Source organism: Cryptomeria japonica, chromosome 2 (genome assembly GCF_030272615.1).
Source record: "Cryptomeria japonica chromosome 2, Sugi_1.0, whole genome shotgun sequence".
Classification (NCBI taxonomy): domain Eukaryota; kingdom Viridiplantae; phylum Streptophyta; class Pinopsida; order Cupressales; family Cupressaceae; genus Cryptomeria; species Cryptomeria japonica.
In genome coordinates this window covers 571,025,579-571,043,004 of record NC_081406.1, presented here as the reverse complement: position 1 = coordinate 571,043,004, position 17,426 = coordinate 571,025,579, and the positions used below count along the sequence as shown (strand labels likewise).

The 17,426-nt window shown below is 38.4% G+C and overlaps 1 protein-coding gene across 3 annotated transcripts in view; it reads right to left on the bottom strand.

Annotated features, from left to right (window-relative positions):
* The window catches only part of LOC131043546 (ubiquitin-like-conjugating enzyme ATG10), a 49,258-nt gene extending 32,265 nt beyond the window's left edge, over nucleotides 1-16,993 (bottom strand). Inside the window, exon 1 of one of the 3 annotated variants that reach the window (XM_057976760.2) lies at nucleotides 16,539-16,993. The gene's annotated coding sequence lies outside the window, so the exon portion shown is untranslated. The remainder of the gene's footprint in view (nucleotides 1-16,538) is intronic. The other 2 variants (XM_057976762.2, XM_057976759.2) reach the window with 2 other exon arrangements.
* Nucleotides 16,994-17,426: the final 433 nt, after the last annotated feature.

Here is a 17,426-nt window from a genome sequence, read left to right as displayed (position 1 = left end):
AACAGTCCATGCTTGTATTTTTCTCATTTCTCCCATCATATCTGATCTCACTTGTTTACCCTAGAGGCTTATTGGCGGACCCTCCCATTTATACCTCATCTAGAGTAGGGCCCCAAAGAGTGAGCCTATTGCTGAGCTATGTTGACAAAAGAAGTGTCATAAAAAGTCATTTAAGTCACAAAGCTATATATCCACCTTTCTTGCCTTCTTTGTCCTTTATATATGTAAGCCATCTCTATCTATGGGGCAACCAACCAATCGTCCATGCATATTCATCCATCCAAACCAAACACCGGTTCTTTTTTCTGATCAATCCACTCTATTCTATATGTCGCCCTATCTAGCAATAGATATAGATGGATTCAGACATATCATATCTTAGGGGTCGGTCGAGCGCAAACGATCAGCTTGACTCACAGTTAGTTCAATCCAGGGTCGTTGCCAGCTGGCAACAATAAGCTCTTGCACCTACCTAGTTGCATGGGTGCAACAATAGGGAGATAAAGCGTCATTACCCACCTAGTCTACCCTTTGTTGATGAGCCTTTGCATCCTCTTGGTTGTGTAGAGCTAAGCTTAGTGGGTCATGATACAAAAAGCAAAGTAAAATCAAAATCAAAATCAAAAGGAAGAGAAAAATGAACAAAAGTAAGAAAAGAGAAAACTTGATGGCAAAGATAGAAATGCATTCCTTATCAACCACAATCACTATAGACTATTATATATCTAAGGCTACGCTTAATATGTGGGTTGATGGAAAAGATAAAAATGCATTTCTAATCGACCATAGTCACTATAGACTATAATAGATCTAAGGCTAGGGTTTATCTATGAGATGATGGCAATTATAGAAATGTGCTCCTTATTGACCACAGCCACTATAAGTATAGACTGTCATGAATCTAAGGCTAGAGCTAATCTATAAGTTGAAGATGTCCCTCAAAACATCTTCCACTTGGCAATTGTTTAGCTTTGAAGATTTTGCACTTGTCTTCCCCTTTCGTTTGGGTTCTTGTTTTGAATGGACCCTTCTTTTTGGCATGAGTTAGCAGTTAGTTTGTTACCATTCCCTTTTTTGTTCTTCCTCTTGTGTTTTTGGCTTTCCACTAGGAATAGTTTTTGTTGTTGGCTTTTCCTTTCATTCGGTAGTTAGGTTTGTTTTTTACAACTGCTTTCTCCATTCACTTGTCACCCTTCTCTTTTGTGCCTTGCTCTCATTTTCAATTATCTTTTGTTCCATCTGCTAGTTTTAGCCTTTTCTTTGCATGACCTATAGGTCTCTGGCTTACCTTTCTTCTTTACAATGCTTTTGATTGGGCATGCCATATTTAGCTCTCGGGATGGTTCTCTTTCTATTGTTGTAATGTCCCTAAAATTTGAAAGAAATTAAGCAACATCCCTTAGCCAACCCCTCTCATACGTCTCCCATAGAATCCTAAAGGAAAAAAAAAAAGGTTAAATGTTTTTGCCAAATAAGACAAACTGCTAAGCCACGCTAGAACACAAAAGACACTAGAAGACAAAATATAGTAGAAGACAAAATATATTAAAGGCAAAAGAATAAAGAAAACGTTTTAAGAAAGTGTCATGCCCCAGCAGTAAGTGATGATTATCAAAAGGCGGTGGGTGTAATGAAAAGACAGCCGTTGAAAGGGGCATCCCTTCAGAAATAAAAAGGCACCACCTTTCCACCATCAGGGGTATAAAAGGGAGGAAGCAGCAAATTGTAGAGGGCATTGAATGATGGAGGGAAAGGATGGATAATAAATCTGAAACATTAAATGAATAAGAAATCCAGAAGGGAAAATAGAATAATAAAAGAATGAAATAAGAATTGATGGGAAATCAGGGAATAACCAATAAAAAACAAAAATCTGATTTATTATCATCAGTGTCATGCCCCGACCCTAAGGAGGAAAAGACAATATAGAACGAATAAGACAATATAGGAATAAAATATATACACCCCCAATCTGAATATTACAACAAGGATCAGCATTGTCAAAGCGGCGATTTGTGTAGAATAAAGAATGATATATAAACCAAACCGTTTCCAAGCAGCTGTGATTGAGGGAAGAGACAGCCACTGATCATGAAAGGACACCTCTTTATGAAGTAATAGACTCTTGGTAAGAGTTGTGTCTCTGTTCCTCTTAAAGGCTATAAATGGCAGAACTTCATTTGGAGAAAGGCATCGAAGGTGATCAGATTTGAATATAAGCGATCTGCTTTCAGTATACAGTAGTCTTGGATCTAGCACGTGTTGTGGTATGCAATGTGATGATATTGTTTAACATATAATCTCTTATTTATTTTTGATATAATTAAAGATGAGAATTGCTAATCTATCTAGATTCTTTAATTATTTATTTAATCTACTTATTCTCCTACAAACAATCATGAAGAGGTTAGTAAAGAAACATGATTGGGAGGGCAAAGATGGGTTCCCCATCTAAGGAGGCCACACAATGCTGGATGGACAAGAGTTCCTGTCACTTGTGGGCCAAGGGATATTATATCACACAACTGGGCTTAGTTGCGGTGTACCCTATCGTGCTTTTCTCTCCAATCCCTACAATGGTTGGTTGTTGGAAGTGAAACCAAAGAATAAAAGCAATCATGTATGGGTTAGGAAGGAGACACGATTGGGAGGCCAGAGACAGGTTCCCCATCTAAATAGGCCACCCCATGTTGAATGGACAAGAGTCCCTGCCACTTGTGGGCCAAGGGGTGTTATATCACGCCCTTGGGCTTAGTTGCGGCAAATGTTTTGGGCACCCTATCGTGCTCTCCTCTCCAACCCCTACTATGGTTGATTAGTGGAAATGAAGCTATAGATTAGATCCAAGTATGTGATGCTATTTAATTTCTTATTTACTTTAAAAGTTCAGTAGCTTTTATATGTTTTAATTATAGAATACTATTTGTAAACAAATTATGTTGTGGACTTGTTACATTGGGTAAAAATCAGGTATACCTCAATTTGGGGACATTACAATTGTTTATGGTACTTTTGTCAAATTAAATCCCTTTTATAGATGCCCAATGATCAATGGGGTGTTCTCCCCCGAGAGGCGTGTGTGTTCAACAGTGCATAACAGTACAGAAATTTAGAAAATATGACAGTATACAGCAATGCAAGTAAACAGAAGAACTCAGATGTATGTATTCATTAATGCCAAATGCCAGTAAATTCAAAACATAACTTTCTTCCACAACATCTCCACGAAATAGGAAACCAAGTACATATATATAGGTGTCAGTGTAGGTTGTCTGGTGCCAACTGCCGACAAGCGTCACATAACCACCGACCCGTAACACACGTAACGTTCTAAATTTCTAATTACAATATGACATAATTACCCAACAACATGGGATAAGTACCTCCCAGACACCACATGAATGGTAAATCCTATCCCTTTCTCCAGGGATTTTGCCAATATTTGTAATGTGGCTATGTTTGAGTCTATTTCTCGTTTTTTGCAAGAGCTAGAGCTAGAGAGGCATGCACATGGTACTAATCTGCCAACCCCACAAACATGATGAGTTTGTCCCTCCTAGTAATATTTGATTTAACTAGTTTTCCATTATGCTACCATGATCTTGTTCCCTTTTTATTTTGCAGGTTGATAGTGGGGCAATAACCACGTGTTGCCACAAGTACAAGAGCCCACAACCCTCACCCCTCATCCCTCTTCCACATTTATTTTCAAAAGATGACGACTGCCCAATTTTGCAACACACCTATTCCAAGGGTAAATAAGTATACACCCATTTTTGCACCAAGTTGCAATGAGCCAACAATCTAGTCATATGATGGTACAATACTCCAAAAAGCGCCTTCTAGAGCACCTATGAGATGGATCAATCACCAATCTTCCCTAGACTATCATGCCTCTCGGTCACCCTTACAGTCGCCTTTAGCATGTTTCCAAACCCCATGTCTTAGTTGGCCTTTTCTCAATTTCTCCTCATCTCGAATTTCTTGGTTTCACCTACTTTGACAAAATCACTTCTTTTATCACACAACGGTTGTAAAATCACAATGGCTATTTTTCACAACCACACCAACAATTTCATGTCTGCTAAAACCACCAATTTTGTATGATGGGGAAGAATCTATTATACTGGCAGTTTTGTATGATATATAAGAAAAAGAAAAGAATTTTGAACAATCTGTCTCCCTCTTTCAAGATGTAACACCTCCTGCTTTTGGCCTCTTATAGCTGCCTAATTCTTGACCTCTTGTCCTTCTTAAACCATTTTTGTTTCATTCTTGGGGGTCCTCTTCTTGATTTCGTATCTTTGAGCCTTTTCAGTCAGTGCTCTGCTAATCCATTAGCCATTACTGCTATTGAAGCTCTACCAAAACTGCATCCCGTTCCTTCTAAACTCCAACAGGCCCCATGCAGCTCGCTTCTACTCCTCTATAGGATTTGCCCATACTCAAACTGAAGTGGCAACCAGTTGCAAGTGAATTGCAAAACTTTGGAATCTTTCCTCGGAACTGTCGTTCACAATTTTGCATCAATCACCTCTGATTCTGTGCACACACAGTATACAAGTTGGATTTATTGTTTTCTTAATTTTGTAGTTAGTGTGTTTGTTAGAATTGTTGTTAGTTTTGTTTAAATTAAATTGTATTAGTTTATAGTTAGTTTTTCTCTTGTTCCTTAGATACATGTTATATTATGTATGTGTTTTATGTTTGTCATTGTTTGTCTTTTTGTTGCAGTAAACTTTTAAAGCGTCTCTAGGCTCCTCCATTCAATCTCAGACCTTTCTAAAGGTCTGCATTGCACATCTGGGCACTCTGCTCTTCCCCTATTAGCTGGAATCATCAATTCTAGGCCTCCCTTTCACTGATCAGACCTACTAAGGTCTCCAAACAGCTCTTATATTGCTGTCATGCAGTTGTGAGTCTGTGACAACCTCTGAGAATTTGTGAATCATTTTATGGCAAATTTTTGCAGCCTTCTAAGGAATATCTTTCTGCTGTCCCTGCATTTGGACAGCCTCAAACGAGCTTGCGATCCATTGAAACACATTGCTAAATCTGTATGGGTACTTGTGCTTCACTAGGCCATTGGTTGGTTGCTTCCCAAGGTCTGTTGCTCACTGATCATACACATTTATAGCCTTCTAAGGCTTACAGATTGTTGTCCATTGCTACTTATTAATGTTTGTGATAAAGGAGCATCCCCGGTTCATAGCAATCTTGCATCAACCAAAAATATTTCCTTTTTTGTTTTGCTTTCTGTTTGCAGTTTCAGCATTTATTTCTGTGTGTCCCGGATTTGGCTCACCGAAACCTGTGGAGTTGGATTTTACTTGAAGACCTGATCATCTTCCTTATTTCCAAACCGTGGAGCATTTGGATCATTTTCCAGCAAGTTATCGCTACCGGTTTCCGAGACAGTTTTCTATTACCGGTTGCCTGGACCTATTTGCATTGGTGATCTACCAGATCCCTTTCGTAGCTTGCACAGCCCTAAGCATTGATTCTGATGTTCCTTAGCGTGTAGCCAACCTTTTCGCATGATCTACACTTCATCCTTTGGATTTTCCGGAGGAATTTCTTTGGCAGAGGCCGACCTTGTTGGTTTTGCACGTTAGGTTTTTTTCTTCGGGTTTTGATCCCTTTTTGGGCCGACCGGATCCCCTTGGATCGTATAAATCATTGTAATAGAGCATTAGAATGTAATAAAGAGTTAGACTGAGCATAGAAGATAGCTCTTAAGATTGGAGGTCCCGGTTGTGACTTGTTTTGTATTTTAAGCATGTTTTAGCAGGCCTGTGAGCTGATTTATGTAACCCGGTTGTTACCAGTTGGTTGTAAACAGTTTTCATGATATAATTCAATCTGTTCTGCATTGCCTCCATCATCTCCCTGTGTTTCCATTGTGTTTACTCTTGCTGACCAGTTTGGACTGATCTCTTTGGGGTCCCTCCTAGCCGGTGACTGCTTTAAGTGATATCAGAGCTGGTTTGTGAACCTGTTGATCGAAGAAGACCTGGTTATGTACCCGTTGCTTGGAAAGGAAGTTGAGGCAGCTTGTAGACTTGTTCAGATCGCCGAACCGAGGCAGGCTGCAAGGTGGACAGGTAGATCGCCGAGGAGAGGCAACCAGAAGCTGTAGTCAGACCGTCGAACCCTTGAGGCAGTTGCAAGTACCTACTGACAGATCGTCGAACCAGATCAAGTGATGGGACTCACCTTTCAATTAACCCCGAGAGTCTGATGCAGGAGCACCAGAGTAGTTCAAACCGGTACCTTGGATTTGATCCTAGTGAGACATTGATCCCTGTATTGGCCCAGTATTGGTGTGCTCTTACCGGTTGGATTTGTTCCCGGTGAGACATCGATCTCGGTATTGGCTCGGTATTGGTGTGCTCTTACCGGTTGGTTTTGCAGTGTATGGAACGAAGAGGAATCGGGTTGCGAGTGGTTTCCGTAACTTGCAGATCGTTGAGCGATGTTGCTTTGGGCCTTGTCCAATGTTCCCAAAGGACCACGTGAAGTTTTATGCATTTGAAGATGTTCTTGGTGATTTGGGCCAACATGTTATCGTTTGTACGTTTCATCATGAGCCGGTTGGTCTTTGGCCGACTTGATCGAGTTGGTATAAAGGGAAAGTTTAGATTCATTTTGGAGGACAGAGGTCGGAATAAGTAGTGAGTTGGAACTGTTCAAGAAGTTGCAGAACCTGAAACAGAGAAACATGACTGTGAAAGAGTATACTGAGGAATTCTACAAGGTGATGATAAGATCTGGACATAGAGAGATGGATAGAGAAAAGGTGGCGAGGTACATAAATGGAATTGCATTTAACATTCAAGATGAGATGAGTACGTAGAGGGTTTCCACAGTTGAAGAAGCTTACCAGTATGCTTTGAAGGCTGAGGAGAAGATGAGAAGAAGACAGTCGAATAACCCTAGAGGGAAGGAGAGATTCAAGGGGCAAATGAGTATAGAAGAAGTAGAAATTAGAATAAAGATTTAGATTGGTGATTAGTGATCCGGTCAGTATTGCAAACTTGGAGAAACAGTTGCCCCGAAAGGAACCGGATCAGATTGAAGACATTTTGGACAGTAGGATTGAGCGTAGTACCCGGAGCAGTCAGTATAAGGAGTATCTTGTGAAGTGGAAGGACAAACCAGTTGAAGATTCATCTTGGATTTCTCAAGCAGAGGTAGACGCCTTGGTTTTCCTCTGACCCCATCAAAGTGAGAGACTCACTTTTTTTCAACAACCCCGGATGTCTGATGCAAGACCATCCCCGATTCATAGCAATCTTGCATCAACCAAAAATATTTCCTTTTTGTTTGCAGTTTCAGCATTTTTTTTGTGTGTCCCGTATTTGGCTCACCAGAACCTGTGGAGTTGGATTTTACTTGAAGACCTAATCATCTTCCTTATTTCCAAACCGTGGAGCATTTGGATCATTTTCCGGCAACTTATCGCTACCGGTTTCCGAGATAGTTTTCTATTACCGATTGCTTGGACCTATTTGCATTGGTAATCTACCGGATCCCTTCTGTAGCTTGCGGAGCCCTAAGCGTTGATTCCGATGTTCCTTCGTGTGTGGCTGAACTTTTCCCGTGATCTACACTTCATCCTTTGGATTTTCTGAAGGAATTTCTTTGGCGGAAGTCGACCTTGTTGGTTTTGCACGTTAGGTCTTGTTCTTCGGGTTTTGATCCTTTTTGGGCCGATCGGATCCCCTTGGATCGTATAAATCATTGTAATAGAGCATTAGAATGTAATAAAGAGTTAGACTGAGCATAGAAGATAGATCTTAAGATTGGAGGTCCCGGTTGTGACCTTGTTCTATATTTTGAGCATGTTTTAGCAAGCATGTGAGCCGGTTTTTGTAACCCGGTTGTTACCGGTTGGTTGTAAACAATTTTCATGATATAATTCAATCTATTATGCATTGCCTCCATCATGTCCCTGTGTTTCTGTTGTGTTTACTCTTGCTGACCGGTCTGGACTGATCTCTTTGAGGTCCCTCCTAGCCAGTGACTGCTTTAGTTTGTATGTTCGATTACATGCCTGGACAGCCTTTAGATATTTACAAAACATTGCTTTACGTTGCCATATATTTAAAAAACATTCAAGCATTATTGTGAGCATAAAATAAACACTCCTACTTGCTGATTTATATCTCAGATCTACACAATAGTAACATACGATTCTGATTTTAATTTCCCTTGAGCATTTGTACATTGTTAAACATTGTTAAATCATTGGGAATTGAATCATTGTTTGTATATTACTATCATAAGCATTTAAAATCACATAACAAAACTAGATTGCATTGAGTGTTATCGTCTTACCATTTTGTTAATCAAAAAATTTGTTTGCTCTCTCTTGTTTCAATTACTTTGTTCCATTTGAAATCGTAAAAGTTAAATAAACTACACTAGTGCAAAAGAAGATACAAAAGGTCATATAGTTAATTTGCATCTCAATATTGCATGCATTTAGTTACATCCATTTAGGAAAAAATTGCTTTATTACACATATTAGTTATGAAGTATAGCAAAACTTCCTTAATTTTAACATACAAAAACATTAAAGAAAACTTATGAAACCAAATATCAGTCACTTTGTGTCATTATGTCCCCAGAAATTCACATGCCCTAGGATCTAGCCAGACATCATCGAGGAGTTGTGAATAGAAATCATTCTCCCTCGTACAAAATGATGAGCTTGCAAAGGTTCCTAGAACTCCCATTACACTGTAGGTACCAATGCCTAATCCTCTGCCCTGGCATACAAACAAATGTCTTCCAACAGCACCTTCCATCACCATATTCTTGCTACTTGATGAGCAGGTGCTACCAAAGAACCAATTGCATCATTTATTTATCCGTAGGTCTCTTGATTTTAGTTACATGGTGTGACTTATTGAACCATGACTATTAGCAAACCAAATAAGACTTCTTCCGTTCATCAAGCTAACCCAACTTGGACTTACAAGATTCACACCTGGAATCTCTCTTTGAGATCTCTTAGTGGGTGCCCTGGGTTTAGGTTATCTTTTGGATCTTTATCTACATTCTAAGCCTTTCTTTAAGACAACCGAAGAAATAGCATGTTGTGAGGATTCCCTATAAGAATTTCCGACATGCACATAGCCTCGTAGTCAAAGTTTTTACCTCCATAGCTAAGACTTGTTGATAGGCTTTGGCAAATGATGGAACATCATCCACAACCCACAAAGAAGGAACTTTCTCGATCAAACATTCAAATATGGCCTACATTTCTTGCTTGTGTTCCTTTCTGAGGGCCACTGCCCTCTAACATATTTCAAATTGTTTTACATACTTCAGGACTTAAAGATTAGTGTAGCCACCTCATGACTACCCTTGACACCTTCATGTTCTAGTACTAGTTGTGGTAAAGACTATAGCTATTGAACCAAAAATTTGGTTTCTACCAACTTATTTGAGAGTGTTGCCTTCACGACAAAAAGAATGCCAGTCAATGTTGTAATTCTTTCCTTGAGGTCCTCGAAAAAGGAGACCATCCCAAATCAGATCCTAGCAACAGTGTTTATTCGGTCCTAAAAGGATAAAAGGAGATTATCAATCAGCTAAGATGTATCTACTACAATCTCCAATTCTTTTATTCTCTTTCTGGCACCTCTAGTTTTACCTCTAATGAGATATTTGCTTCATGCAACATGGCACACTTCTAGTTTTCTTCCATAAAGGCTTGTTGTGCGAAGAAGTGGCTCTTAAGGACTTGCTCTTTTGCTTGAAGATTCTTGATTTCTCTTTGAGCCATGTCCGACTACCCTTTATGTGCCTTTGATGTACTCCATTCATCCTTCATATGATGTGTGAGTTTGTTAAGATAGAAGGCACTGTTGATGTTTACTCCTGTGATAATGTCTTATTGGTCTGCAAGTTTAGTGTTGTTGTCGCAGTCGCAGTACTTTGTACCCTGCACTGTCCTACGTTGTCCTCACTGTCCTCCGCTTTTGTTCCCTTTCTGCTTGTCCTCATCCATGTGGATACCCACGAGTATTTGAATGACTCTGTGGGACCACATAGGGTCACAACCCTATGTGGGACCACGGGGCCATTCGTGCCCCTCCACATTACCTTTAATAACATGGATTTAATAAGACTTGCTTCATGAATTTACTTAATAAATTTATATTAATATTAATGTTATTTATGTTATATTTACTTAGTTACATAATAATGTTATTAATTAAATATAGTAATAATTATTATTATCTAATCAATTTAACAATAATAATAATAAATAACATAATGATATATATTATTAAATGTTGAAGGCCTTAAGGCCAATTTAACATTTAATTTTATCCGACTGAAGCTATAAATCATCAACACTCCCTCTTAGCTAGGGAGGATAAAAGATATTGGGAGCAATATTCATAAATCGTATGATGCTTATCTTGGGACCATAGTTTCAAGATGTGAATTGCCTCTGTCAGCGATTCTATTCACAAACTCTTGAGTGGATTGCCTTTGTCAGCGATTCTATCCATAAGCTCTTGTGTGGATTGCCTCTGTCGGCGATTCTATCCACAAGCTCTTGTGTGGATTGCCTCTGTCGGCAATTCTATCCATGAGCTCTCACGTGGATTGCCTCAGTCGGCGATTCTATCCACAAGCCCTTACGTGGATTGTCTCTGTCGACGATTCTATCCATGAGCTCTTGTGTGGATTGCCTCTGTCGGCGATTCTATCCACAAGCTCTTGTGTGGATTGCCTCAGTCGGCAATTCTATCCACAATCTTGAGTTATTGTAAGATCGTCACCTTCCAATAACCTCAAAAAATACAAGTGGAAATCATTTGGAAGTCGTCACTTCCTTATGATTTACACAAGGCCCATAAAATAATTATTAGCATTAATAATAATAATCAATATTTACAATTTTACCTCAGAAGTGCTCAATCTTTATTAGTAAGCTCCCTCTCAATCACAAGGTATCTTGAGTTTCTTCTAGAGAACATATTTTTCTGAACATACGTCTGAATTTCTGACTTCAGCAAGGGAAGCTTGTAGTTTAAGTTTGAGAGGACAAGTTCTTGCAATGTGGCCATATTCGTCACATATGAAACATTGTACTTTAGGGAAGTCTCTAGGCTTCTTGAATGATCGATTACCATATGTCTTTTTGTCCTTTTTCCTTTTCAAACTAGAGACTAGAACTTGAACATCTTCATCAACGGGTTTCATGATTCCTCTTGATATTAGGTTACACTCTTCTTGAATGCAGTCAGCTTTTAGTCTATCAAATTTGGGAACTTTGGATTGAGCAACTCCTTGTCTAAAGTTTTCCCATGAGATAGGGAGCCCATTTAGAGTTATCATAGTTAGCTCCTTATTATCATAAATGTGACCAATTGATGAGAGCTAGTTCATTGATTCTGTTATCCTCATAAAATATGAAGTGATAGTCTCTTCTTTACTCATTTTAATATTAGAAAGTTGATTTTTAAGTGTGAGTATTCTGCTCGTGTTGTTAATCTCAAACATGTCTTTCAAGGCTTTGAACATGTCATATGCAGAATCTAACCTTGTAATGATAGGTAGTAGATGACTCTTTACTCCATCTACTAATAACTCCATTGCTTTAATATTGTTCTTTTCCCACTGACTCTGTTCGTCTTTTCCATCAGGTTTAGAAGGATTCTCTATTATTGTTTTTAACTCATTCTTCCTTAGTACCAACATCATTCGTAGTTTCCATGAATCATAGTTTGAGGCACCTTCAAGTCTGTCTTTGAATCTGATTCCATTCGTCATTTTAAAATAAAAACTTTCAAGGAGATATCAATCGGGTCTTAATCGGATCTTCCTTCAGGCGGTTAGGCTTTATAGAAGGAAACTTGGCTCTGATACCATGTTGATGTTTACTCCTGTGATAATGTCTTATTGGTCTGCAGGTTTAGTGTTGTTGTCGCAGTCGCAGTACTTTGTACCCTGCACTGTCCTACGCTGTCCTCACTGTCCTCCGCTTTTGTTCCCTTTCTGCTTGTCCTCATCCATGTGGATACCCACGGGTATTTGAATGACTCCGTGGGACCATATAGGGTCACGACCCTATGTGGGACCACGGGGCCATTCGTGCCCCTCCACATTACCTTTAATAACACGGATTTAAAAAGACTTGCTTCATGAATTTACTTAATAAATTTATATTAATATTAATGTTATTTATGTTATATTTACTTAGTTACATAATAATGTTATTAATTAAATATAGTAATAATTATTATTATCTAATCAATTTAACAATAATAATAATAAATAACATAATGATATATATTATTAAATGTTGAAGGCCTTAAGGCCAATTTAACATTTAATTTTATCCGACTGAAGCTATAAATCATCAACAGGCACTTTTTGCAATTCTCTTCTTAGTTAGGTCCACTTCGAAAAGTAAAATTTTGTTAACTTTTTGGTGGACCTTGACCATGTTGTCATATGGAAAATGAACTAAGGCAAAACCCACAAACCAATATTCTAGCTGCATTTGTTTCAATAGTCTTTGGACTCTAGGAAAAATGCTCCCATGATGCATGCTTCAACTAAGAGGATAGAATATTGTTCTAAACTAGTGTGTGATTGTCTGCAATGGCTGGAACTAGAGTGTTGTTAAAAACTAAGAGGCTTCTTGTTGGAGTCTCTAGAACTACTCTATGATTTGCTAGAATAGAAAAAAACTCAACTTAAGGGATGTGGAATTAAAAGGAAGGCAGAAATAAGGCAGAGGACAAGGAAGAACAAGGGAGTAAGGGACAATATTTGGGTTAAAATGAATGAAAGCAGAAAACAAAAAGGATGATGGGAAGAGAAGAGGAGAATGCTCAAAGGCTATTGCTATCGTCATGCCCACGAAAAGCATTTCACCGATCTCCATAGTTAAAACAAAAGGAAAGGGAGGAGTGAAGCATTCACAGTGGAAGAAAAATTGTCATAATTAACAATAAGCAGGGAAGATGCAACAGGAGGCTCCAGAAACATTGCTTTATGCAAGGAGGAATTTGTAAGAGGTAGATCCGAACATGGAGAAGGACGAATAGGAGGGATGGTGGTTTACACAATAGTAATGGCCTCCATTGTTTAAGCGAAACGAGGAGAGATTTTTTTGACCTATAATTTGTTCAATTTCAATAGTAACACAAGCAAACTCAATAGAGGAAACACTAAGGTCAAGCTCAGGGTGTAATGCACAAAGATATGAGAATAGAAAGGAGAATGTACAAGATTTGAAACAATATTTATGGAGCGTACAAGGAAAGGAGAAGGGACTTTTGTACCTACCTATGTTCCTTTTAGTTGCAATGCAATTTCCTCCTCATCAAAGCCCTCAGTTGAGTGGACTTATTCGTGTTACGGTTCGACTGAAGCACTTCCCCTATAGTTTAAATATTCCCAAAGATACAACAACTTCACTCAAGGCTCCCTTGTGCCACCATTTGGATCTCAATTGTCTTCCAATATTTGATAGGGACACATCAAACTGTGTGGAGCACCTTTTTCTTCCAGTTCTCTTGCACTCTAGTTAAGGTTCAAGGTCAATCAATCTGATATCTTCTTGCACTTGCAACCCTTTGATCTCAGTCTATTTGGTAACAAGTAGCAACACTTCTTTCGAAACCTCCTCGCTTGCTAGAATTAACTGCAATGAGAGAACTTCTTTTGGAACCTTGGGAGGTGGGGATGTTGGGTGCTTTAGATGAATGTGAAACAATGAGTTTCCGTAGGGAATTTCAAAGCCACATGGTAAGTGCTTCTCAATCTAGCCTTTTCATGTCTTCTAGGGGTGGTATCAGCTTGAAGTGTTTCAACTATTCTTTGGTCAAGCTTGCCAACCCAAACTCTGTTAAAACCAACCTTCCAAACAACTGCACTCCAAAGCCACGTCTTTCTTTATGTGCACAAAGGAGTTCTTTTATCCCAACAGCTTGTTGGACTTCAAAATTTGCTATTACTTTTGTGCTTCTTCTATAGCCTGCTACACCATTTCACTCCCATCTAAATCATATTCTGACTCAACATTGTAGGCATTGGGAGTTGGATGTCGGAGCTTCCTCTTGTCTAGCTTTTCAATGTACTCACTGTAGAGCTGCAAAATGTGTTCAGCTTCAAGAAAATCATTAATTGGGCAACCCATTCATCAAATTTGAACAAAAGTGCTACCATGCTTTTACTTTGTGAGATCTCTAGTCATTCACACTCCACACATCACACCTATTACACTTCTTCAAATGGTTCTCAACAATGCCTTAGTTTAAAGCTTCACCTCCTCAAGTAAAAGAAAAGGTACCTATACTTTTGCAGAATATTTGCCTCAGCCTCTATAGATTCTCATTGTGTTGCTTCTTTTTCTAGACTCGAAACCACTAGTTTCAATTCCTACACATTTGGTCTGGGAATCAAGGGCATTCTCGCCTAAGCTTCAAAAGGCATTGATGCTCAGCAAGGTTTGATGGACATTGTGCACCACTTTGTTTTAGGTGAGCTTGTTGCTAAATAAACTCCCTATTGCATAGCTATATAACTCTTTATTCAAGCATAGGTTGAGCCGAACCAACTTATATTTGAAATACTTGTGGCATTCGCACTTCCTTGCCCAAAAAGATGACATGATCATTGGGGTGTACAACAATTTCATCTTATGCATGTCACCATATAATCATCGTCTAGTTTGTCCAATTCCCACGTTGTTTCCATAGCAACGAGGCATAATGTGCAACAATGCAATGATATGGCAACAAAAATGGGTTCAAAAATCCATTAAGTTTTCTTATATGCGTATCTTAAACAAGAACCAAACCCATAGGTACTAGGACTTTAGATCATCTATACATTATTGTCGGAGTTAATGCATAGTTTTCTCACAGTTGATTAGTGCACATACAAGAACCATAAAAGCAGAGATGAACCGATGAAAGCAGATATGATTGACATATAAAAAGGGTTGCCAATTGAGAACTGCATAAGTCTCCCCTATGGAATTTCTCATTTCCTTCAAAAAGCCCAATTATCAAAAAGCCTCTATGCTCTAAAAAGGCAAAAAATGGGCAAAATAGGAAAAGTACCAAAAGACTTAATCATCTGTCATGCCCCGCCATGATGCATCTCCACCGTACCCAGAGACAGTAAAATAATAAACTATTGCTGGGTGTCAATAAGCAGACAATGGCCTTATTGATAAGACTTCGCCATTTCTATTTTCCTAAGCCGATCACTACACAATAGAGTCCCTTCTCTAATCGGCAACTTGTGAGTTAACAATCCACTTAACAAGATTGGTTTCCAAAGGCCACGTGAGGTGAAGAGGCATGGGGTTAATTGGTAAGAGGCAGTGATTACCTTAGAGAAGACATAATGTTCGGTGAAAGGGTAAGGGAGGTGTCTATTCATCTTCCTTTAAGGATATTTAAGGAGAAGCTTCATTTGGAGGAAAGCATTGAACAGGAGCAGGATTTCTCATACACTGAGTGTAAGCAGCAGATCAGATTGATATAAGTTATCTACATTCAGGCAAACAGCAGACTTGTGAATTAACAAAGTATTTGGTATGCAATGTGGATAAATGTTATTATGTATCTATACTCTTTAATATATCTTTGACCGAGATAATAATAAGTTTTGTCAATCTATTATGTTTTTGTAATTAATAAATTTATCTATTCCTTGTTCCCACAAGCAATCATACACGGAATGGAAGGAAATATGTTAGGGAGATACAATTGACTGGTTCCTGGAATTGAGTAGGCCACCCCAAGTGGATGGAATTGTCTTAGTTGGATGTTCATACCATTTGTGGGCCAAGGGCGAGTTGTCTTAGTTGGATGCTTCGCACTCTTCGGCTTAATTGGGTTGAACAGTCTCTGGGCACCCAAACGTGGTTTTCCTCTCCAAACTCTACTATGGTTGGTTATGGGGAATAAGCTAGGGTTTAGGATCTAGTAGTAACTTTATTTATCATTTCATATGATGTTGATTGTTCATTAACTCTCAAACTCAATAACTTTAAATGGGTTAATTTTAGAATGCTATTGGTAAAGTGAATTATATTGTTGGAATTGTTAATTTTGGGCCAAAACAGGTATAGGTCAATTTGGAGACATTACAATCGGTATCAAAGCATCATTCCTGCCAGCCTGAGGGACAAAAGACAGTTGATGCAACTTAGCCAAGAGCTCAAAGGACATCGGAGAGAGGAGAAAGGAAACTTGCAGCAAGTGACAACCCTTCTCAAAACAAAATGATGAATGAACAAATGGGAGATGAGTTGAGGGCCTATATGAACTACTTATACAAATTTTTATATTCAGTTTTGATGTTTTAATGTTCAGGTGTGCACGGGACAGATTTGAATAGGAAAATGCAGCAGTAATAATAACAGAAGTTAATTAGAGACTGAAGCAAGATTTTGTTTTCTTATTCTATGGAAATGTGGAAACAATATAGGATTCTCAGCATAAATTGCAGATATCAGAGACAGTTTATAAATAGTACAATCTAACCTTACAAATCTGTAAGTTCACGCCTGGGAAATGAGCTGAAATCTTGGGGGAAGGTATTAATTTGTCTTCCTATCATAAACTGACTGTACAGAGCTGCGCCTTGATCATTCTTCCCCACGCTAGAGTCCTGATACATTCAGCCTCTACTCCAATCTGCTCAGAACCATGGACGTCGGCCAGCATACATCCACCAATTCCACTGTGATAATTTTAATTTTTAAACGCCAAAGCTGTCCTCCATTGCCACGCTACCTTTCACAAAAGAGCTTCGATATGCATCAAAATGTCGCCCTAATTATCTTCACGGCAAACATATAATGATAAATCGATTCCTTGTTGGAGGGCGTCCAGACAACATTGTTCAATTCGAATTTTTCTGCGGACCTTCAGGTGCCAGTAACCACTACCTATTTCTGATTCTGCCAGATATTAATCGGCCAAAAAATGAGAATATACAAATAATGCTAATAGTCGACCATTCAACCCACTTTGATAATATTTAATTTATTTATTAAGTATTCTTTTTCTTCTTTCTTTCTTTCTTTTATTCAGAAAATTAAATTAATATTTCAAAAATTTGTCTTCAAAGAGTATAAATTTCACTCAATAAAGTCCACTGAAGGGATAGAATTAGGTTTTTCTCAAACTACCAAAGATCTAAGGGTTTTTTTTGGTTCTACATCACAAGTTCTTCAAAAAACAATTCTAAAAATATATCAAGTCAAGAATTAATTGTCAAATGACTTGCCAATATCCCCTTTTAAAAACCCATTTGCATCTTCTAGAAGAATCTAATTTAACCTCCTCGTAACTTCTAGAAAAACATTTTATTTCATAAAGTAATTTTATAATATTTTTTTATCTTTTTATTTGAGTCATTTTAAATAA